The following is a 24,784-nucleotide window of genomic DNA, read 5'->3' as shown; positions in this document are numbered from 1 at the left end:
AAATGTTTACCAAGTGCCTACCACTATTCTTTTAGGCACCACATATTCAGTGATTAAAAACTCAGTTGAGGTTTCTATTCCCATAAAGTTTTAATTCCAGCATTAGGAGTCAGCTAATAAAAAGGTATATGTAAGCATTGCAAGTGAGAAAAGGGAATGGAATAAGGATGGTTGTGTACAGAGATGGGAATGTTAACTTATGGGAAGTCTTGAGACAAAAATGAGAAAGAATGAATTGAACCACCAGAAAGATGGAGACAATAGAGTCCAAGAACTGGATGGAGACCAGAAGATGCAGGCCCTGATAGGCCACGTGGATAATTTGCAATTAAATTTGGGAAACTCCATCTTCAACACAGTGAGATCAATAGAAGGAGGTTCATTCTATCAGGTAATGGGAAGTCCGAGGTGGAGGTAGATAGTTTTAATGGCTGAAAAGTCTCAGTGATGTATTCTTTTGGAGCCTCATAGACTTTACATCACAATTCCAAAATAGTTATGGTTGCTCTGGCCATCACAATTGTATCCCAGATAGGAAACATGAAAGAAAGGGCAACCAGTGTGTGGTAAAACTTGCATCAGGAAAGTCAAAATTCTCAAAGAACTTTCTAGTAGGATTCCATTTCATTACCCAGAATCACAAAGCTGATGACTTCTGGTTGTAAGAAAGATTAGAAATTATGTTGCTGAATGCAGCGGGTTTGGCCTAAGTCAAGTTGCTCACCACACTGAAAGCCAATCATTAAGACAAGGAGTGTTTCCAGAGAAGAAAGGCTTTAATGCAGATGCCATCAGCCAGGACATAGGAGATCAGCTTTAAGTCAGTCTCCCACCCCAACTAAAATTAGAGGTGTATCTAGTGAGAAATGAATGTAACTACATACAGGAAAATAGGAATCAGGAAGGGGTGAGTAAGAGGAGTTGGTCAACAAGCAGCAGGTGCATCTCATTATCCAATGCACTGTTGGAAAGTTTCAGTTCCTTGATACTGTCTGTGAGTCCTGGTGGTTGGTTTTCTAAGAAAGGAATTCAGATAAAACAAATGTAATTTTCTTCAACTTCAGTTGTATGGGAAAGCTGAGCCAGTTTAAATTAGGGTTTTATGTTAACCGCAATTTCTTTTGCACCAACCTGAGAACTAAGCATTACATATTCATGATTCCAGCCCTGAAGGTGTTCTGATAAGAAGGCACAATAGAATGATGGATACTGTCTTTGCCATCTGAGAGTCAGAAGTTCTGATTTTATCACATGTGTGTTGGAGGCCTTTGGATGGTTTTCAGCAGCAAGTAGCATACTTAGATGTAAATGTTACATTGACATTTTGCCTGCTGCATGGAGAGTGAGTTGTAGGCAGGTGGCAGCAGAAGCCAGGACAACTGGGGATGTCACTATAGACATCCAGGTGAGAATCAGTGGTGGCCCGGAACATCATGAAATTAATGGACACAGAGAGAAATGGAAAGAATAAAAACTATGTTCTGGAGAGATGCAGGACTTATTCATGAAATGAAAATGCAGAGCGAGGGAACAATAGCCCCCAGGGATGAATGAAACCTAAAATTTTGACTTGAGCAGCTCGAAGACCATGGTGCTTGAGATGGGGGGACTTTGGTAGGAATAGGATTGAGGGTGGTGGACATAAGAGTTCTGTAACAATTTGCTATGTAGGAGATGCTCTTAGACATCCAGATGGAGTTACCAGTCAGTAGCCTATCACCCCTGACTCTGGAGGTCTGAGAACAGGACAGGTGGGAGAACATGGCAAGAACTCTGTGAGGAATTAGAGATATAGGAGGTTACACCTTTGACCAAAGTATAACCAGCAAGTCCTGTTCAATCTGCTGAGTTTTAGAGTCAGGCTCAGAAAAGGGCCCAGAGCATGGGCAGGAGGATCCATAAGCTTCCCAAGGTTCTTCCTGGGCCAGGGCCCCCTGCCCAGCACAGCCTTGGAAGGTTGAGATTAGGGTCCTGCAGTCCACCTCTATGGGTACCTGGAATCGGATGGTCCCACCTGTCATAGTGTAGGTACAGGGGAGTAAGCCCCTATTTTCTCCTTTTTATGATGTGATTTATTTGGAGCATGGAACCACAGGTTTCCATGTACTCAGAAGAATCTGTTGGCCTTGGTTCTTTATGAATGACTGAGTGTGTGCTGAGACACTTGGAAAATGCTTTTTACTCCTGGGGGGTCCTTCAGAGCAGAGAGAGGCTTGGGGGCTTGGGTGATGATTTCAGATAAGACAGAATGTTTCCAGGTACTGGACTCTGTGTCAAAATTCCTGAGACAAGAGCAGGCCACATTGGGTCCGTGAGGTCCTCATTTGGAAGTTAGTGGAAATCGCTGCCCTGGCCAAGGTAAGGATGCATTGAGAATGAGCTGCATACCTCAGGAGCTGGAGGAAAAAAGGGGACAAGAGAGCTTCCAAGGTCCCTCTTAGTGCCCATAGAGCCTGCAGTTTCTGCTCCTTTGCCTCCTGGGACCCTGGAGAGCCACTAAGTTGATGACCCCCTAATGCAGGTGACTGTTGTGTTCTGTGATGCTCCTCCTGGTGACATGGGTAGTGGGAGAGCAGCCTCCTGGGTCCCTGGTGCCCACTGGAGCCAGGAGAAAGTCATGCTGAGGTCATGCACCTCCAGTTCTTATTAATGATCTCCACATTGTGAGGTAGCCAGAAGCAAGAAGGGACGTGTGACACCTTTTTATTGATTCACTCAGCAATTCTGCCCTTAGCACTAGTCCTGTGCCAGGTACCCTGGTGTGCCCAGCATGTGATACTGAAAATGACCAAGTGTTCTCTCAGCTCCAGGTGCCCACAGTCTGAGGACAAGTGGACATCAGGCCCCAAGTAAATACCTAGGACCTGGTGAACATCAGGCCCCAGATGGACACCCAGGTCTAAGTGGACATCAGTTCCCAGATGAAAATCTGGCCCCAGATGTACATCAGGACTTGAGTGGAAACCCAGTACCAGGTGGACATCAGACCCTAGGTTGACACCAGTCCCTGGGTGGATACCCAATGCCCAGATGGACTTCAGGCCCTAGGTGAACACCAAGGCCCAAGATGGACATTAGGCCACAGGTGGAGGCCCAGGTTTTAGGAGAACACAGGGTCCTACAGGGACATCAAGCCCCAGAAGAATACTTAGGTCCCTGGTGAACATCAATTCCTGAGTGGGCACCCAGGTTCCAGATGAACATCAAGGCCCACAATGGACACCCAGGCCTCAAATGGATACCTGGTCCCAAGTATACGCCATTTTCCTAGTAAGCATCAGTGCCCAGGTGGACAGTAGCCTCCAGGTGTATATCAGGTCTCTAGGTGGACATCCAGGCCCCAGATGTCCAGAGGTGGACATTGGACCACAGGAGGATACCCAGGCCCCAAATAGACATCAGGACCTAGGTATATAGCAGCCCTAAGTATATAGCAGACCCCAGATGAACACCAGGATCCAGGTGGACATCTGGCTTCAGCTGTACAGCAGTCCCCAGGTAGATACCTAGGTCACTTGTGGATTTAAGGCTCCAAATGTACACTAGGCCGCAGGTCAACAATGGGCCCAAGTGAATATCTAGGCCTCAGGTGGACATCAGGCACCAAGTTGACACCCAGGACCCAGGTGGATATGAGGCCCCAGATGAACACCAGGCCCAAGGTGGGTATAGACCCCAGGTGGATTCCTAAGCCCCAGATGGACATCAGGCCCATGCTGGCCATAGTTAGTGGTGTGGCGCACCTGCTCTTGGTCCACGGAGTTGGAGAAGTTGGACCCATCAAATAGTTCCTCATTGATCTCCTGTGTGGAACTCTGCAGAGAGAGTGCCCAACACCCATTTTTTTTGACATTATTGGTGAAATTTAGTTATCCTGTTTATTTCAACTGTCTTTATATTACTATTTTGTGTTTGTGTCATCCAAAAGTGGTGGGTTTTTTTTTTTTTTGTCATAGGAAGAAGAATCAGATGGTAGAAATTAGTCATAGCTCTATGAGACTATTGTTGGAGCCAGTCCAACCCTGGAGAGTGTGTGGTCCTCAATGGAGAGGCATCCATTTTGACATATTTTGCTGTGGGTCACCAGAAAACCTGGACTAGATTCTCCTTTCTCCTTCCTTCATAGTTTTGTGCATTTCCCTGTGTGATGGGGTTTGGAGGTAGAGCCTTGGGAAGTGATTAGGTCATGCAGGCAGAGACCTCGTGTATGGGGTTCATGCTCCTATCAAAGGGACCACAGAGAGATCCCTCATCCCATCCCTTCTGTCATGTGAGGACACAGTAGAAACATGGCTGTCTATGAAACAGAAAGCCCGCCCTCACCAGACACGGAATCTGCTGACCACTTGACCTGAGATTTTACCATCTCCAGAACTGTGAGAAGTCAATTTGTTGTTTATTAGTCACCTAGTCTATGGCATTCTGTTTTAACCCCAGATTAGCAAAAATACCAACATATCAACTTGCACACATAACTTTTGGAAAGAAACTGTGATACTAAATCTTTGATGGTAAAAGGTGATCTATCTGCCTGAGAAATGAACCTACATGATCCCTCTTTCCACAATAAACCTGAGGGAGTCAAAACAGGTAAAAGCACAAAAGCACACAACTGTTAGAGGTTTCCAGGATGCCTCAAAAATATCATCTGCAACATTAGGGAGTGAAAGAAGACATTCAAGTTTCAAAAAGTCAAAGTTTATTTAAATGTCATTGTATAAACTTTTAATTCTAACACTATGAATAAAAGTGTTATTTTTTTCATAAATAAATAAATTTCATAAATGGAGGCATGGAGACCCTGATGTGCAGCTGCTGAGTTTGGAAGCTTCCTTTGGAGACACCCCCTGACTCCCTCACCCTTTGCCTGCCTGTCAAGAAGAGCCCATCCCAGGCAGCAAACAGCGCAGGTGCCCAGCAGAGGGCAAACCTCCATGCCTGGAGGAGGCCACCTCTGGGACAGGAGGAGCTGCTGGAACCCCTCCTTGCAGGCTTCTTTTTCTGCTCTCTAGCAACTCCTTCAAGCAGACAAACACATCCAGCAGCAGCAGCAGGCTCTTCGGCAGCAGGGCTGTGGCTCTGCCAAATGAGAGAAGCCCCTCTCTAGCAATGCACAGGATCCCAGACTGCACACCCTGTTCTCCGCCTCCATGGCTCCCACTGTGTCCCGGACTGAGAGTAGCCTGGGAGCTGCTGGCTGGGGCAGTGCTGGCCCAACCCTTCTTGCCAGCTGTAGCTTCAGCCATGCTAAAAGCTGAGCGTGGCTAGAGCAAGTGACATGGCTGAGGCCAGTGGCTAGAGCAAGTGACATGAAATCAGGCAGCTCCTCACTGGGCTAGACTTTGGCAGTCCCAAGGCAGGGACAGGAGGTCTCTGGAGCTGCCTCTAGCTCCACCACTGTCCCTGGAGGGGGTCTTCCCCTGGTGCTGGCACTAACTCAACAGCTGGTGCTGGAAATAACTGTATTTCTGCACATGGAGCAGGAGCTGAGAAAAGAGAATGGTTACCAATGTCACTCACTTTCCACTGGAATTTCCAAACACAAAAACAACCTCACTGAATTTACAGGAATTTTAGCCCCAAAACAGCACTCCCAGATAGTCTTCCAGACTGGAGGTCACCTCATCATGTGCCTGTACATCAGTGGGCTTCAGAGGCTCCAGCATGTCAAGGACAATGTGCAGATGCAGCCCCATTCATATCAGTGGTGACCCTCAGCCCGGAAGGGCCTGCCCTGGGCTGTCCTGTGATACCTGGGCCTTCTGCCAAATATGCAGAGGCATCTGGGGTGAGGGATGAGCCTTCGTCAGCATCGTCAGAAATGGCTCTCACTCTGGGCCTTCCTGAAGCAGGAGCCTTGAGATGTGGGGATGTAGCATGAGAACATCTTACTCTCTTGATCATCTCCCAGTCAGTGAGCTGGCTACAGGGCTGACTCTAGGATATGGCACCTGGTTACCAGAATCCTAAGTTCTGTTAGGGTCTGTCATCAAGGAAGTGAGGTCACTTCTTTAAGGTTCCATCCCCTCAACCGCTTCCTTCCATAAGACCTACTCAGGACCCCACTGGGCTGCTGACTGCTCACCCTCCCCGCAGGTCAACTCCTTACCTTTACATAGTTATGTCCACCCAGGGCCTGCTTGTAGATCTGTGCCTGGCGTTCACCAGGGACCTAGGAATCCACTTGGGGCCTGGGATTCAACAGGGGCCTAATGTTACACTGGGGATTGGATAGTCACCTGAGGACTAGGTATCAACCTGGGGCCTGACGTCCACCTGGGGACTGAGTATTCACCTGGGACCTGATGTGCACCTGGGGCCAAATGTCCTCCTCAGGCCTGAATTCCACCTTGGGCCTCCGTGTCCACCTGAGGCTGGTGATCACTGGGGCCTGGGTGTCATTTAGGGTCTGATGTGTGCCTGGAACCTGATGTCTACCTAGGGCCTGATGACCACCTGGGGACTGGGTGTCCATCTAACGTCTACCTAGAGCCTAGGTATCTATCTTAGGTATGGCGTCTGCCTGCAGCCTGAGGTCCACATGAGTCTGGTGTTCAGCTGGGGCCTGTGGTCCACTGGGGCCTTGGTGTCCACTTCGGGCCTGGTTGTCAACTTGGGGCCTGATATACAGCCTGAGTCCAGTGTTCACCTGTGGCCTGATGTCTACCTGGTGACTGGTGTCCTCCTGGAAATGGTTTATCCATGCAGGACCTGATGTCCACTTGGGGCTGAATGTCCCTCTGGGGCTAGACATCCACTTGTGGCCTGATGTCCATCTAGGGCCTGGTGTCTACCTGGAGTGTGATGTTCACCTGGGGCTAGGTGTCCACATGGGGCCTGATGTCCATATGAAGACTGGGTGTCCACTAGGACCTGATGTTCACCATGGGCCTAGATATCCATCTGGGGCCTGATATCTACCTGGTGACCTGTGTCCATCTGAGGGCTGGTGTCCACCTGGGCCTGATAGCCACCTAAGATTTGGTGTTTATCTGAGGCCTGGGTGACCACCTGATATCTCATGTTCAGCTGGGGCCCAGAGTTCAACTGGGGACTGTGTGTCAACCTGGTGCACATCTGAGGACTAGGTACCCACCTGGGTGCTGGTGTTCACTGGAGCCTGATGTCCACCTGGGGCCTTGTATTTACCTAGGGCCTAAGCAACCACGTGGGGCCTGAGTGTCTTTATGGGCTCTAGCGTTCTCCTGGAGCTTGGTGCCTGCCTGGAGCTTCGGTGTACATCTGTGACCTGATATCCACCTTGGGATGGATGTGCACCTGGGCACAGATGTCCATGTGGGACTGAGTGTTCGCCTGGTTCCTGATGTCCACCTGGGGCCTGGTGTTCACCTGAAGCTTGATACCCACCTGGGGCATGGACATTTGCCAAAAATCTGACGTTCAGCTGTGGCCTGAAGTTTACATATGCCTGATGTCCACCTAGGGTTCAGAGTTCATCTGGGGCTTGATGCCCACCTGGGGCCTGGGTTTCCACATAGAGCCTGGCATTGACTTGGGATCAAGGTATTTACCTAGGGCCTGGGTGTCCACTTGGGGCCTGACTTCCACTTGGTTCTTGGTGTCAGGCAGAGGCCTGACTGTTCACTTGGGTCCTAGATAAGATCCATATGACTGATGTCCATGTGGGGCCTGAGAACCACTTGAGGCCTGCCATTAACCTAGGGCATATTGTCCACCTGGGGTCTGGGAGTCAAACTGGAATGTGATGTCCACCTGGGGTGTGGCGGTCACCCTGGGTCCTGATTCACTTTTCCAGTCCAGTGTCCAACAGAAGCCTGGTGTAAACCTGGAACCTGATGTCCACCTGTGGCCAGATGACCACCTTGAGTGGGATGTTCATCAAGAGACTAGGTATCCACATGGGACCTGGGGTCCACCTGGGGCCTGATGTCTACCTTAGGCCTGGCATTACCTGGGGTCTGTGTGTACATCTGGGGCCTGATGTTCAGCTGGGCCCTGGTTTCCACCTACAGTTCACCATCTAACTCAGGCCTGATGTCCACTCTGGACCTAGGTATCCATCTGAGGCCTGGTCTTTACCTGGGGCGTGGGGGTCCACCTGGGGCCTCTGTGTCCTTTTGGATTCTGATGTCCACCTGGGGCCTGATGATTACCTGAGGCTTCATGTTCACCTGGGGCCTGGGTGTCCACCTGGAGGCAAATATGCACATAAGGCCTGGCATCCTCCTAGGGCCTTATATTCACCTGTGTCCTGGTGTCCGTCTGGGGCCTGGGTGTCAAACAGGGGTTAATATACACCTGGAGCGCAGTATCCACCTGGGGCCTGATATCCACCTGAGGCCTTGGCGTGCATTTGGCACCTGGTGTCCATCTGCAGCACAGGTGTCCATCTGGTGCTTGGGTGTTCACCCCATGTTCATCAGGGGCCTAGGTATCCATCTGGGGCCTGGTGTCCACCTGGGGCCTGAAGTTCATCTGGAACCTGGTATTCACCTAGGGCATGGGTATCCACCTGGATCCTGATGTTCAAATAGGGACTGGGTATAGACCTGGGACCTGATATCCACCTTGGGTATAGGCATCCATGTGGAGCCTGATATCCGCCTAGTGCCTGTGTGTCAGCCTAGAGCCTGATGCCCACCCGGGAACTAGGTACACAGCTGGCTTTTTTGTTCACTTGAGGCCTGGTGTCCACTTGGGAACTGATGTCGAACTGGGGATTAGGTATCCACCTGAAGACTGGTGTCCAGCTGGGGCTTTATAAATCCCTGGGGCATGTTGTTCACCTGGGCTTGATATATACCTAAGACCTGGGAATCCAACTGAGGCTGATGTCCAGTTAGAGCCTAGGTGTCTACTTAGGGTCTCATATCCATCTGGAGCCTAATGTCCACCTGGGGACTTGTAGCTACCCAGGGTCTTGGGTGTCCACTTGGGGCTTGAGTGTACTCCTGGGGTCTGGGGTTCTCCTGGAACCTGCTGTCTGCTTAAGGCTTGGGAATATAACTGTGGCCTGATATAAACCTATAAATGGATATTCACCTGGGGACAGATGTCCACTTGGGGCCTGAGTGTCCACATGGTGCCTGATGTCTACCTGGGGTCTGGTGTTCACCTGAGGCCTGATATCCACCAGGAGCCTACGTATCCACCTGAGTCCTGGTTTCTATCTGGGACCTGATGTCCACCTAGGTCTGGTATTCACCTAAGGTGTACTACCCACCTGGTCCTGGATGTTAACTTGTGGACTGATGTAGACCTCAAGTTCAGGGTCCACCTGGGACCTTATGGCAACCTTGAGCCTGACATTCATCTGGGGACTGATGTTCACCTTTGACCTAATGTCCACCTGATGACTGGATATTCACCCACAGCCAAATGTCCACCTGAGGCCAGATGGCCAACTGTGGCCAGATGTACAACTGAGGTCTGGGTATTCCCTTGGGACTTGATGCTCAGCTGGGGCCTAAGGTTAACCCAGGCCATGATGTCCACCTGAAGCTTGATGTCCACCTGGGGCCTGGGTGGCCAGATGTGCAACTGGGGCCTGGGTATCCACCTGGGGCCTAAGTGTCCTTCTCATGCCACCTGATATCCACCAGTTGGCCTGATGTTCATCTGGAGATGTGGGGTCAACCGGCAGCCTGATGTGGACATAGATTCCAATGTCCTCTCGGGGCCTGATGTACACCTGGGGCCTAGTATCCACTTGGGGCCTGGGATTTTACTGTTGGCCTGATGTTCACCGAGGTCCTAGGAATCTTTCCTGACTGGTGTCCACCTGGATCCTGATGTTCAGCTTGGGACTTGAGTGCTTAGCTGGGACCTGATGCCCACTTGGGGCATAGGTATTCACCTAGGGCCTGGTGTTCACTTGGGGCCTGGTGTACACCTGGGGCCTGATATCAACCTTGAATCTAGGTGTTCACTTGGGGACTGCTGTCTACCTGGTGCATGGTTATCAACCTAGGACCTGATGCCCACCTGGAGTTCAATGTCCACCTTGGGCCTGTTGTGTACCTGTGTGCCCACTGGCTAATTACTTAAAACTGAGGTTTACCTAGGGCTAGATGTGCACCTGAGACCTGATGTCCACCTGTGGTCTTATGTTCACCTGGGGACTGATGTACATCTGGAGCACAAGTATATCCATGGGGCCTTTCGTCCACCTGGACTGTGTGTGTCAACCTCAGGGCCAATGTCCACCTGGAATCCAGTGTCTAATAGAGCCTAATGTACACATGGGGCTCTGGCAGTCACCTGGGACCTGATATACAGACATGGTCTTGAGTTTACCTGGGGCCTGGTATCTACAGGGCCTTGGTGTACACCTGGAACCAGATACCCCAGGGGGGTACCTGGGTCCCAGATGGTCATTAGGTCCTAGCTGGAAACTCAGGCTCCAGATGCACATCAGGCTGCAAGTGGATACACAGGTCACAGGGTGATACCCAGGTTCCAGGTGGACACTGGGCTCAAGAGGAACACAATGGCCCAGGTGGACATCCAGGCCTGAGGTGGACATCATGCCCCAGATAGACATCTGGCCCCAGCTGGATAACTAGGCCCCAGTCATTGGCCCTAGGTAGACGCAGCCATCTGTGACTAAGGTCATCCAGAATCTAATGTCCACCTGGACCCTGGGTGTCCACATAGGGCCATGTATCTGTATGGGGCCTCAGCATCCACCAGGGCCTGATGTTCCCCAAAGGCCTAGATATCCACCTGAGGCCTGATGTCCACCTGGGGCCTGATGTCCACCTAATACTTGGTGTTTAGCTGGGGCCTGGGTGACATCCTGGGATCTGATGTTCAGCTGAGGGCCAGATTTCAGCTGGCACCTGTGTGTCAACCCAATGCCTGATGCACACCTGCAGATGAGGTATACACCTAGAGTCTGCTGTTCACTGGGGACAGGTGTCCAGCTGTGGCCTGGTGACCACATGGGTCCTAGTGTTCATCAAGTGCCTGGTGTCCACCTGGGACTGGGTTTCCACCTGGGACCTGATGTTGATGGCAGGGTGGAGGCCTGTTGTGTACTTGAGATGTGGGGGGTCCACCTGGGACCTGATGTCCACCTTGGGCCTTGTATTTACGTATGGCCTGGGGAGTCACCCAGAGCTTAAGTGTACCCTTGGGGCTTGGGTATATATATGTGGCCTGATGTCCATTTTGGGACAGATGTCTACCTGGGGACATACGTTCATGTGGGGCCTGATATGGTTTGGCTGTGACCCTACCTAAATCTCATCTTGAATTGTAGCTCCCACAATTTCCATGTGTCATGGGAGGGACCAAATGGGAGGTAACTGAATCACGAGGGTGAGTCTTTCCTGTGCTGTGTTCGTGATAGTGAATAGGTCTCACGAGATCTGATGGTTTTGTAAAGGGCACTTCCCCTAAACAAGCTCTCTTGCCTGCCACCATATAAGATGTGACTTTGCTCCTCATTCAGCTTCAGCCATGGTTGTGAGGCCTCCCCAGCCATGTGGAACTGTGAGTGCATTAAATCTCTTACCTTTATAAATTTCCCATTCTCAGGTATGTCTTTATTAGCAGCATGAAAACAGACTAATACAGTAAATTGGTACCAAGAGTGAGGTGGTGCTGCAAAGATATCCAAAAATGTAAAAACGTCCTTGGAACTGGGTAACAGGCAGAGCTTGGAACAGTTTGGGGGGCTCACAAGAGGACAGGAAGAGGTGGGAATGTTTGGAACTTCCTAGAGACTTGCTGAATGGCAATGGCCTTGATCAAAATGCTGACAGGAACTTGTTGGGAACTGAAATAAAGGTGACTCTTGCTATGTTTTAGAAAAGAGGCTGGCAGCATTTTGACCCTGCCCTAGAGATTGGTGGAACTTTGGGCTTGAGAGAGTTGATTTAAGGCATCTAGTGGAAGAAATCTCTAAGTGGTAAAGTGTTCAAATGGTGTATTGGGTACTGTTAAAGGCACTCAGTTTTATGTATTCAAAAATATATGGTTTGTAATTGGAAATTACATTTAAAAGGGAAGCAGAGCATAGAAGTTTGGAAAAAATTTCCAGCCTGATGATACGATAGAAAAGAAAAACCCATTTTTTGAGGAGAAATTCAAGCTGGAAGCAGAAATTTGCATAAATAACAAGGAGTCAAATGTGAATTACCAATATAATGGAGGAAAATGTCTCCAGGGCATGTCAGAGGTCTTCACAGCAGCCCCTCCCATCAAATGCCTGGAGACCTAGGAAGAACAAATGGTTCCATGGGCCTGGCCCAAGACCTTGCTGCTTTGCGCAGTCTCAAGACTTGGTGCCCCACATCCCAGGTATGGCTAAAAGAGGCCAATGTAGCATTCAAGCCATTGCTTCAGAGGGTGCCAGCCCCAAGCCTTGGTGGTTTACACATGTTGTTGGGCCTGCAGGTGCACAGAAATCAAGAACTGAGATTTGGGAACCTCCTCCTAGATTTCAGAGGATGTATAGAAATGGCTGGATGTCCATGCAGAGGTGAGCTGCAGGAATGAAGCTCTCATGGAGAACCTCTGCCACGGTGGTATAGAAGGAAAATGTGAGATGCGAGCCCCCACACAGAGTCCCCACTGGGGCACTGCCTAGTGGAGCTGTGAGAAGATGGCCACCATCCTCCAAACCCCAGAATAGTACATCCACTGACAGCTTGCACTGTTTGCCTGAAAAAGCCAGACACTTGACACCAGCCCGCGAAATCAGCCAGGAGGGGTGGTTGTGCCCTGCAAAGCCACAGCGGCAGAGCTGCTTAAGGCCATGGGGACCCACTTCTTGCATGAGCATGTCCTGGATGTGAGACATGAAGTCAAAGAAAATCATTTTGCAGCTTTAAGACATGGGCAAGGACTTCATTTTTAAAACACCAAAAGCAACGGCCCCAGGGGTACACCAGATTTCTGGTAGGCATAAGGCCCCAGGAGGACACTAGAATCCAGGTGTACATAAAGCCACCTGTTGACACCAAGCCCTCAGATGAATACCAGGCCAACTGGTAGACATTAGGCACATGAGAATACTTGGGCACCAGGTGGGTATCAGGCCCCAGGTGAACATCAAACTTCAGGTGGACATCATTCTCCAAGTAAACTCTAGCCCCAGCTAAACATCAGGCTCCAGGTGGAAGCCCAGACTCCAGACTCCAGGTGCACTTCTGGCCACGGTTCAACATCTGTGCCCAGCTGAACATCAGACCATGGATGGATAGCTAGTCCCCAGGTGGACATCAGGTCAAAAGTGAATATAAGTCTCGAGGAAGACATCTGGCCCCAGGTGGATACTGAACTAGAGGTTTACATCAGACCCTACGTTGACAGCAAGACCCAGGTAGACAGCAGGCCCCAGGTGAAGACCAGGCCCAGATGAATACTGAACTAGAGGTTTACATCAGACCCTAGATTGACATTCAGTACCCAGGTGGTCATGACACCTTAACTAGACACCAAGTCTTCAGGTTGATACCCAAGTCCCAGGTGGACACCAGGTCAAAGATGAACACAAGACCTAAGGTTGACATTCAAGCCCCAAGTGGACACCAGGCCCTAGGTGAATAATATGACCCAGGGAATCATTAGGACCCAGCTGCATACCAGTCCCCAGGTTTACACGAAGCTCCCAGGGGTTTCCTAAGCTCTAGTTGGACATGAGGTCTCTAGTAGACACCCAGGACTAAGGTGGACATCAAGCATCAGATGGACATCTGGCCACAGATTAACATCAAGCCTCACAGTATCTAAAGAAGCTCTTTAGTTTAATTAGATTCCATTTGTCAATTTTGGATTTTGTGTCCACCTGGTGTCTAATGTCTAACTGGGGCCTGGTGTTTCTCTGAGGCCTTATATCCATCTGGGGCCTGGGCATCCATTTGAGGCCTGATGTCTACCTAAGACTTGGTGTTTAATTGGGGCACAGATTTCTTCCTGGAGCCTGATGTTCATATGGAGCCTGAAGTTCACCTGTGCCTGTTGTCTACCTGAGGCCTATGTGTCAACCTGGGGCCTGATGACCACCTTGAGTTCAGTGTTCACCTGGGGCCTGACGTCTGCCTGGAGTCTGGGTGTCCACATAGGGCCTGATGTTGGCTTGGGACTGAAGTATTTACCTAGGGCCTGGGTGTCTACTTAGAGCCTGACTTCTACCTGGTTCAGTGTGTCAACCTGGGGCCTGATGTCCACTTAGGGCCTAGGTAAGCTCCTTATGACTAAAGTCCACATGGGGGCTGAAACCATGTCAGATCTTGTGTTAACCTAGGGAGGGCCTAGTGTCTACCTGGGGCCTGCCTGTGACCTGGTGACCCCCTGGGGTCAAGGTATCCACCTTGGGCCTGATGACCAATTGGGGCTTAAGGATCTACCTAGAGACTGGTGTCAATTTGGAGCCTGATGTCCACTTGGGGTCTGGTGTACACCTTGGGCCTGATGTCCACCTGGGCATGGGTGTACACTTTGGGCCCAGTGTGCCCCTGAAACCTGGGTGTCAACCTGGGTCTTGATGCACACCTTTAGTCAAGTGTTTAACTGGGGCCTGATGAAATAGTGGGGCCTGATTTACACCTGTAGACTGGGTATCCACCTGAGGCCTGATGTCCACCTGCAGCCAGATGTCCACCTGGCACCAGATATCTACCTGGAGTCTGGTCTTTGCCTTGAACATGACGTATTCCAAGAGACTAGGCATGCACATTGGGCCTGGGGTCCTGATGTCTACCTGAGGCTGGTATTGAACTGGGGCCTGTGTGTTCACTTGGAGTCTGATGTTCATTTGGAACCTGGTGTTCACTTAGGACATGGGTATCCACCTGGATCCTGATTTTCAACTGGGGAGTGGATATAGACCTGGGACCTGATGGCCACCTATGGTATATGTAACCTAACCACCTGGGGCCTGGTGTTCACCTGAGGCCTGATATCCACCTGGTACCTGTGTGTCAATCTAGTGCCTGGTGTCTGCTTGAAAACTAGGTAGACACCTGGGCCTTGGTGTTCACCTGGGGCATGGTGTTCATCTTGCACCAAGTGTCCACCTGGATCCTGTGAATCAACCTGTGGCCTACGTGGCCACTTGGAGCTTTATGTGCACCTGCGGCCTGAAAGTTTCCTAGGATCTGATGACCACTGGGGCCCAGGTATCCACGTGGGGCATCAGGCTCCAGGTGTACACCCAGGCTCCATGTGGACACCAGGCCAGGAGAACTCCAGCCCTTATCTGAACATCAGGTCCTAGGTAGATGGCCAGGCCCCATGTGTACAGCAGGCCCCAGGTATGCACTGGACTCCAGGTGGACACCAGCACTCAGTTGGATACACACACTCAAGGTGGAAACCAGGCCCCAGGTGAACTGCTACACTCCAAGTGAACATCACGTCTCAGGTGGACACCTGGACCCCACGTGGGTACTAGGCTCTAAATTAATACCAGGCCTCAGGTGGTCCTCAGGAACCATGTGGACCTTAGTCATCAGGAGGTAACCTAGGCCCAAAGTGTATATCAGGTTCCCTGTTGACACAAGAACTACTCGGAAGTCAGGCCCCGGGTAGACACCCAGGCCCTAGGTCCCAAGTTGACACCAGGCCTTATGTGAATACTTATAACTCAGGTCATCATCACACCTCAGGTGGACATCTGAGTTCATCTGGAACCTGGTGTTACAGGCCCCATGTAAACGCCAAGCCATAGGTGGATACCCAATCCCTAGGTGGACATCAGAGCTCAGATTGACACAAAGACCCCAGTAGACATGATGTACCCCTGAATATCCAGGCCCCAGCTAAATACCCAGGCCCCAAATTGACACCAGGGTCTATGAGGACACACGGGACTCAGATAGAAAACAGGCCCAAGGTGGACACTGGACTGTAAATCAGGTCCTAGGTTGACAACCATGCTTCAAGTTGACACCAGGCCCCAAGTGAACATCTGGCCCCAGCTGGACACTAGTCCCCTGGTGAATACCTAGGCTCAAGGTTGACATCAGGCCCCATATGAACACTAGACCCCAAATACACACTTGATGCCCTAAGTGGACATCAAGCCTCAGGTGTTTACCCAGTCCCAAGGTGAATATCAGGACACAGATGGGCACCAGTTATCAAGTGGATTCCTAGTCTCCAGGTGAATATCAGGCCCTAGGTGGATACCAGGATCCTGGTAGACATCAGGCCCCAAGAGGACACTAGAACCCAGGAGTACATTAGGCCACAGGTCAACACCAAGGCACCAGATGAATACCAGGCCAACTTGTGGACATTAGGCCCGAGAAGGGTCCTCAGGCCTCAGGTGGATATCAGGCCCCAGGTGAACATCCAGCACCCAGATGAACATCAAGCTTCAGGTAGACATCACGCCTCAGTTGAACTCCAGGCTCCAGCTGAACATCAGGCTCCAGGTGGATGCCCAGCTTCCAGGTGCACATCTGGCCACAGTTGGACATTCAACCCCAAGTGACCCTCAGGCCATGGGTGAATACACAGTTTCCAGGTGAACATGAGATCAAAGGTGAACATCAGTCCCCCAGTGGACATCAGGCCCAAGGTGGATACCCAGGCTCCCAGTGAATTTCAGACACCAGGTTGACATTCAGACCCCCAGTGGTCATCTGGCCTCATGCGAACACTCAGACCTCAGGTGCACCTGATGTCTCAACTGGACACCAACTCCTGGTTTGATACCCAAGTCCCAGGTGGACACCAGGTCCAAGGCTGGCACTCAAGCCCTAAGTGAACACCACACTCTAGGTGAATAATTCAACCCAGGTGGTCATTAGGACCTAGCTGGATACCAGTCCCCAGGTTAACACAAGGCCTCCGGTGGGTATCTAGGCACCAGCGGGACATCAGGCCCTAAGTAAACACCCCAGTCCCAGGTGAACACCATGCTCCAGGTGGGCATTAGGCCCTAGGTGAACATGGGGCCACAGGTGGACATCTAGCCCCTGGGCGACATCCAGCCCCAGGTGGACATAACCATTTCCATGCATAAACCATTCCCAGGTGGACATCAGGCCTCAAGAGGATGACAGTCACCAGGTAGACATCAGGCCTCAGTTGGACACCAAGGTCCCAGATGTACAGCAGGCCCCAGCTGAAACCCAGACTCATGTGGACATCAGGCCACAGGTAGACACCATGCCTTAGGTAGATACCCAACTTCAGGTGGACATCAGACCCAAGGTGGACATCCATTCCCCAGATGGACATTCAGGCCCTAGGCACACATCAGGCCTTAAGTGGACACCCAGGCCCCAGGTTGATATCCAGCTCCCAGGTGATCACCAGGCCCCAGGTGGGCACCAGACCTTAGGTGAACAACAGGATGCAGTAGGTCATCAGGACACAGCTGGATACAAGTCCCCGGTGAATGCAAGGCCCTAGTGGGACATAGATCTAAGGCAGACATCAGGTCCCAGGTGGACATACAGACCCGAGGTGGAATTCATCCTGAGGGGGACATTCGGCCCCAGGTGCACATAGGGCCCCAGGTGAATACCCAGTCCCCAGGTGGACATCAGCCCACAGGTCAACCACAGTCCCCAGGTTGATACCTGGTCCCCAGGAGGCTACCCAATCTGCAGGGTAACATTAGGCCCCTGTAGGATTCCAGGCCCCAAGTGGATTCCTAGGCCCATGGTGAACATCAGGTGCAGGTGTCCAAGAGGCCCTGGGTGGACATAACTGTGTACAGGTAAGGAGATGACCTGTGGGGAGGGTGAACAGTCAGCAGCCCAGTGGGGTCCTGAGTAGGTCTTCTGGAAGGAGGAGACTGAGGGGATGGAACCTTAAAGAAGTAACCTCACTTCCTTGGCGATAGACCCTAAGGGAACTTAGAATTTTGGTAAACAGGCCAAGTGGCTCACACCTGCAATCTCAGCACTTTGGGAGGCTGAGGTGGGCAGATCATGAGGTCAGGAGTTTGAGACCAGCCTGATCAAAATGGTAAAACCCCCATCTCTACTAAAAATACAAAAAAATTAAAAATTAGAAACAATCTAGCTGAGTGTGGTGGTGCGCGCCTCGTGCCTGTAATCTCAGCTACTCAGGAGACTGAGGCAGGAGAATTGATTGAACCCAGGAGGTGGAGGTTGCAGTGAGCTGAGATCGTGCCACTGAACTCCAGCCTGGGCAACAGAATGAGACTCTATCTCAAAAAAAAAAAAAAAGAATTCTGGTAACCAGGAACCCACATCCTAGAGTCAGCCCCGTAGCCTGTTCACTTGGTGGGAGATACTCAAGAGAGCAAGATGTTCTCGTGCTGCATCCCCACATCTCAAGGCTCCTGCTTCAGGAATGGTGGGAGTGAGCACCTTTCTTTTCCAGTGATGCCCATGTATGCTCATCCCTCACTCCAGATGCCTCTGGCCATTTGGCAGAAGCCCCCCAGGCCCCAGGTAGCACAGGACAGGAGTCACCAGGTAGACATCAGGCTCGCAGGTGCAATCATGTTGTGCTATAGCCTTGAACTGCTAGGCTCAAGTCATCCTCCTGCCTCAGCCTCCCAAGTAGCTGGGAGTACAGGTGCATGCCACCTTGCCTAACTACAAATCCAGATTCTTATAGTGACAGCTGGTTGGATGGTTCTCTTCTAGAAATAGAAGCTCAAAGATTGCACGTGCATCTCCTGGAAATATTCCTTTTGTCTTTTTTTTTTTTTTTTTTTTTTTTTTTAGATGGAATCTCACTCTGTTGCCCATGTTGGAGTGCAATGGCACAATCTTGGCTCACTCCAACCTCCACCTCCCAGGTTCAAGTGATTTTTCTGCCTCAACCTCCTGAGTAGCTGGGACTACAGGTGCTTGCCACCACGCCTGGCTAATTTTTGTATTTTTAGTAGAGACAGTATTTCACCATGTTGGTTAGGCTGGTCTCGAACTCCTGACTGCATGATCCACCCACCTCGGCCTCCCAAAGTGCTGGGATTACAGGCGCACCACCACGGCTGGCCTCCTGGAAACATTTCTAAAACCCAGGTGAATATGCCTCCTAAGTTTTCCAAGCTGACAAAAACTCTGGGATAAATATCAGATGGATTTGGGAAATTGCAAAAGTGTAGCACAAAGCTAGTATAGTTTATGCCTTATGAAAGACTGGCTCAAAGTAGTTTTTCCTTTTATTAAATATTTATGTTATAGCCAGAAACAGCAAGTGGTCTTTGTGTGGTCAGGACTGGCTAAAAATATGTCTATTTAAAAAAGAAAATGAATGGCCATGAAATAGTAATTCTTTACATGTTAACAGTAGATTCTGCTCTTTCCCTGCCTGAAGGCAAACAAAAAGGCTAGAGATAACCCATCAGCTGCATTTGGAAACACACTGTAATAAAAAGACTGGGAGGACAGGTTCAATTAGGAAGTGGATCTGAGGTTTTAGTGAAGCCAGATGATGAGAAATACTAAGCCCTTTACCATTTATCTGGGGTCCACGAAGGTGAACTTTTTTACTTTAGTTGCATTTTCTCATCTTTAGAATGGGGAAAATAACATGAGATGACCAATTTTTCCATGAAGCTTAGATTACTAACTGCTGTATCAATTTTCCAAACTCATATATGACCCTTGCAAAGGATAATCTGTTGTAGCAAACTAATCTCAAGTATAATTTTGTGTTTTTAGTTTTTCTTCAGTCTGAAAATTTAGAAACGATCGTGAACCAGAGCATGTAAATTCCTCTTATTTAGTTTTGTTATCTTTTATTATAAAAATTTACTTTTTTAGAGATGGGGTCTTGTGATGTTGCCTAGGCTGGAGTGGAGTGGCATGATCATGGCTCACTGCAACCTCTGCCTCCTGGGCTCAAATGATCCTCCCACCTCAGCCTCCTGAGTAGCTGGGACTATAGGTGCACACCACCTTGCCTGGTTAATTTTGATATTTTTTGTAAAGACAAGGTTTCACTATGTTGCTCAGGCTGGTCTCCAACTCTTGGGCTCAAGTGATCTGCCTGCCTCAGCCTCCTAAAGTGCTGGGATTAGAGGCATAAGCTACTGCACCTGGCCTAGACCAGTGTTTTAATAACCTGCACTTAATAGCTTAAAGTTTTTCCCTGAATTTTATTAAGTTTCATTTGCCTGAACTGCTAGAGAAACACTGCAATATCAATTATTGTTGGAACTAAATACACGTGTATGTATATATGTATGTAACGAAAGGCAAAATTTGCACTTGGGTTTGGAGCTCAGAAAACTTCTCAGGTCAAAGGCCATGAAAATACAAATACATGCTAATTAATTTTTTTAAAAGGGGTATTGAAAAAAGTCTAATTCTGAAATTTAAATTAATCCCCCAAATTTGAGAACCTAGAACAAAGTTCATTCCAAGATGTACCCTCTTAACCACATGTTAATAATGAAACTGTAGTCATGCAATAAAAGAGAAAAATTAAAGTGATGAGAAAAATATGGCATTCTTTGATGTTGAGTCTAGGGCACATGGGTTCTAAAACTGAACTGGAAAGGCATCTGCTCTCAAGACATTGTAAACAATGCCAAGTGCTAAATATTTAAAAGGTAATTAGGATACCTAAACTTAGGCTTGGAAACATTTTTAAAGCTTAAACACCTAAGTAAAGAATAATAACTGTTTTAAAATAACCACTTAGATAGAAAGTATGAGTGAAAAAAAAAATCCCATGAGATTTAGGCCAGAAATTAGTTACCCCACAATATAAGATTTTAGTTAGCTTTGGAAGGAAGCTTTCCTGATATATTCATGCACTTTGCATGAACAACTTTTTTGTCTCTTAACACACAATTCACAACAGTTTAGGGTCTCCTATAGGAAACACAACACAATTTCTTTTTCTTTTTCTTTCTTTTTTTTTTTTTTACACACAGTCTTGCTCTGTCGCAGGCTGCAGTGCAGGGGTGCGATCTTGGATCACTGCAACCTTCGCCTGCCTGGTTCAAATGATTCCCCTGCCTCAGCCTCCTAACTAGCTGGGGTTACAGGCATGTGTCACCACACCCAGCTATTTTTTATTTTTTAAATTTTTTTAGTAGAGACAGGGTTTCATCATGTTGGCCAGGATGGTCTAGATCTCCTGACTTCATGATCCACCTGCCTTGGCCTCCCAAAGTGCTGGGTTTACAGGCATGAGCCACCACACCTGGCCTTTTCTTTTCTTGAGACTAAGTTTCACGCTGTCACCCAGTCTGTTGCCCAGGCTGGAGTGCAGTGGTGTGATCTGCTCACTGCAACCTCTGCTTCCCGGGTTCAAGCGATTCTTCTTCCTCAGCCTCCTGAATAGCTGGGACTATAGGCACAAGCTACCATGCCCGACTAAGTTTTGTATTTTTAGTAGAGATGAGGTTTCACCATATTGGTCAAGCTGGTCTCAAATTCTTGACCTCATGATATACCCACTTTGACCTCCCAAAGTGCTGGGGTTATAGGCGTGAACCACCATGCCTGGCCCTTCTTTCTTCTTTCCTTCTTTTCTTTTCTTTTCCTTCCTTTCTTTCTTTCTTTCTTTAAAGAATTCTGCTATTTCAAGAATTCTGAAATAGCTACCTTTAAAGAATTCAAGAATTCTGAAATAGCTACCTTTAAAGAATTCAAGAATTCTGCTATTTCAAGAATTCTGAAATAGCTACCTTTAAAGAATTCAAGAATTCTTTAAAGAGCTACCTTTAAAGAATTCTGCTATTTACAATAAAAGTGAGATCTCCCTCCTCCATCCTGTGTTGCACAGCTTGGGATTGCACCCTTGTTCCTGGCACCTTTGCATTGCAGGAGCCTGCCTTTGACTTTCTTTCCTCTCTGCACATCTTCTATTCTTGCTGCTTCTCTTTACAGAAAGTGCTGAGCTTCTTGGCGAGTGTCCCTCCCAACAGATGAATATTCAGCAGAGAATGGAGAGATTTCTACTGGAAGAATCAGGATGTGGCTGTTTATAAAGTTATTGCATTTTTTTTTGAAGAGTGGCTGCAATTAGTTTTGGTGTTAGGCAGCAAAAACCCCAAAATGTTCTTTTTGATTTCACATTGCTTGCATAATACAGATACCCATTTACTGGAAGAAATCTTTGTGGGTAAGTGTATGAGTGTGTATGCATAAGTGTGTGTGTGTGTGTGTGTGTGTGTGTGTGTGACTCCACATATATTTCTGGAGTGCCTTCTATGTTCCAGGCATGGTGTTAGTCAACATATGTAATTGAGAGTAAAACAGTCATGATCTCTGCTCTTAACCAATTTACAATCTAGGATAAAAGAGACTTTCCTTGTTCAAATCCACAATGACATTAATTGCAATATGATCATTGTTGTGTTTGAAGAATAGCTAAGAAAAGCACAAAGAACTTACAAGATGGCTTAACAGAAGAACTTCATCTAGCTTACAAGTATGGGTAGCCCCTTTCTAAGAAAGCGGTATGAGTAAGGATGAATAGGAATAGGCCAGATAAAATACTAAGCCAGGAGTTGGAGGTGGACACGGGGGAGGGAGGTGACATAGTACTGACAGAGAGGTGTAGAGAGCTGAGGAGGCTGATGAATGTAGAGTAAGTAGAAGTGTCACTGGATTGCAGTTTTTGATAGGTAGAAATGTTGTATGAGGGGACGAAAACAAGGCCATTGGGAAGGGAAGCTGAAGGTGGTGGTGGTGGTGTTTGTGAAGGTATTCATATTATTGCAGAATTATCTGAAGTGCAGTTTCCAATGTTGACCAAATTCATGGTATGACTGTGGAAGTTGGTGCTTGGGGTGAATGATGACAACTATCAGTGGGTATCAGAGTAAGGAACTGCTGGTCAAGGTATTGATGGTGTATCCAAGTGATGTTAAATCTGCTTAGCATGATGGTAAGGTTGGGTGAAAAGAAGACGATCAGTTGGGTGCTAAATTCTTTAAGGAGTGATCAAATGATTAAGCAAAGACTGGAGGGAGAAGAGGCTCTTATTGTCAACTACTCAAAGGAGCAGCTTACAAAAGAGAGTGCAGTTATTTGTCTGCAAGTGGCATTGGGTAGTCAGGAGGACACTGCCTTGGTTCTGATACCGGGATATTTTGAGTTTGATGGAAAACATCTCCCAGCCCCTGCTTGAGAGGAGAAGCAGTATCCTTAGGTGACAGTGGGTTTCAGTGAAGTCAAGAAAGTGTGTGGTGTGTGTGTGTGCGCGATAACTTTGAGATAATTATGGGTTAGAAACATGTGGATTAAGGTAAGAAGAGACTACCCTCAGATATTCATCCAAACTTTGAATTTCTTCTAGAAACCTCCTCTCAAGTCACAGTCAAGTGACTGTGATTGATTGATCCAGCAATTGCAAAATCACTCTCTTCTAATGCATACCATTTAAGTTAATTTAAAATGTAAGTTTTATTTTCTTTTTGGATGGGGTATTGACTGCATCCTGAAAACATAGCTGGTGTTTTTATTACCTTAGTGTAAGCTGTGTAGTCAAAAGAATAGTGGGAATGGTCACTGTGTGTGGATATTGTTGTTCCTGAGGTAAATTCTGTCCTAGCTACTAACCAAAGGATCTTTCAGAAATGTGCTCTCAAACCACTGCCCATTGGATAGCAAATGCAGTATCTATTTTAGAGAAAATGATTGCATCAGTTAAAATGGTTAAATTGTCTTAACATGCCAGGATCTTATCTTTTCATGAAAACATTTTTTATTAACTTTTTTTTAAAGGAGGACAACTGCTCTTCAGATTTTTCCCATGAGAACTGGAGATTAAACTTTGATTTTTCTCCTTTTATCCTCCCCAACAGAAGCTGTATATTTTGAGGATAACCACTTGGTTTAAAGCAAAATAGCCTTAAATAAACATACATACCTTAAAATGAATGAACATTTCTGGTATAGTCTTAGATTTCACAGTGTCATACTGACTGGGTTGAGAAAGCCACCAGAATTTCATAGCTCAAAGTTCAGGTTTTATACAAGATTTATATGTCCTGTAGAATATTTTGTTTGCTGCAGTTTGAAATGATAGTATCTTCTTCTCTAGGAAACTAATGTTTAACAGGTAAGTGCAACGGGATTGCTAACAGGAGATGGAGAAAAAAATGTCACTATTTTGAATGGGGTTTGTGTTTACCAGTACACAAAATGTATGCTTGTATTATCGATTATGTGAAAATATCTACAATTGTTAGATAAAATCCATGTTTGACAAGAAAATCAATTTTTTCCATATCTCTCTTTGTGCACTGTGGTTTTAAAATTTCCTTTTCATTTTGAATGGTGTTTTCTGTTTAGAAAGCTTATTTGAAAAAATTAAACAAAAATTACATACATTTATTGTGTACAATGTAATATTTTAAAATATGCATACATTTGGAATGGCTAAATGTAGCTAATTATCATATGCATACTTATGATTTTTGTGGTGAGGACACTTAAAATCTACTCTTTTAGAAATTTTCCAGAATACAATACTGTCCAATGTTATTAACTGTAGTCACCATATTGCACAATAGATCTCTTGGACTTACTACTCCTGTCCAGTTGAAATTTTGCATACTTTGACAGACATCTCTCCAATCTCCACCTTTCTTCCCACCAGTCCCTTGTAACCACCATTCTACTTTCTGCTTCTGTGAGTTCAACTTCTTTAGATTCCACATGTGATATTTGTCTTTCTGTGCTTGGCTTATTTCACTTAACATAATGTCCTCCAGGTTCAGCCATGTTTCACATATGACAGGGTTTCTTCTTTAAGGCTGAATAGTATTCCATTGTGCATATATATCACATTTCCTTTATCCATCCCTCCATTGTTGGACATTTAGGCTGATTTCATCTCTTGGCTATTATGAATAATGCTGCAATTAACATGGGAGTGCAGATACCTCTTTGAC

General features: G+C 47.7%; 2 long non-coding RNA genes across 2 annotated transcripts in view; both read left to right on the top strand.

Annotated features, from left to right (window-relative positions):
• Positions 1-24,784, top strand: part of LOC139361443 (uncharacterized) — a 286,740-nt gene that overhangs the window by 12,938 nt on the left and 249,018 nt on the right. The gene's annotated exons all lie outside the window — the stretch shown is intronic.
• LOC139361441 (uncharacterized) lies at positions 124-23,955 on the top strand. Its single transcript, XR_011619003.1, has 3 exons — positions 124-391; positions 18,648-18,947; positions 21,771-23,955. It is a non-coding gene; the product is annotated as an uncharacterized lncRNA (long non-coding RNA).

Source organism: Macaca nemestrina, unplaced genomic scaffold (genome assembly GCF_043159975.1).
Source record: "Macaca nemestrina isolate mMacNem1 unplaced genomic scaffold, mMacNem.hap1 Scaffold_50, whole genome shotgun sequence".
NCBI lineage: Eukaryota > Metazoa > Chordata > Mammalia > Primates > Cercopithecidae > Macaca > Macaca nemestrina.
This window is presented reverse-complemented; position numbering and strand designations above follow the sequence as displayed.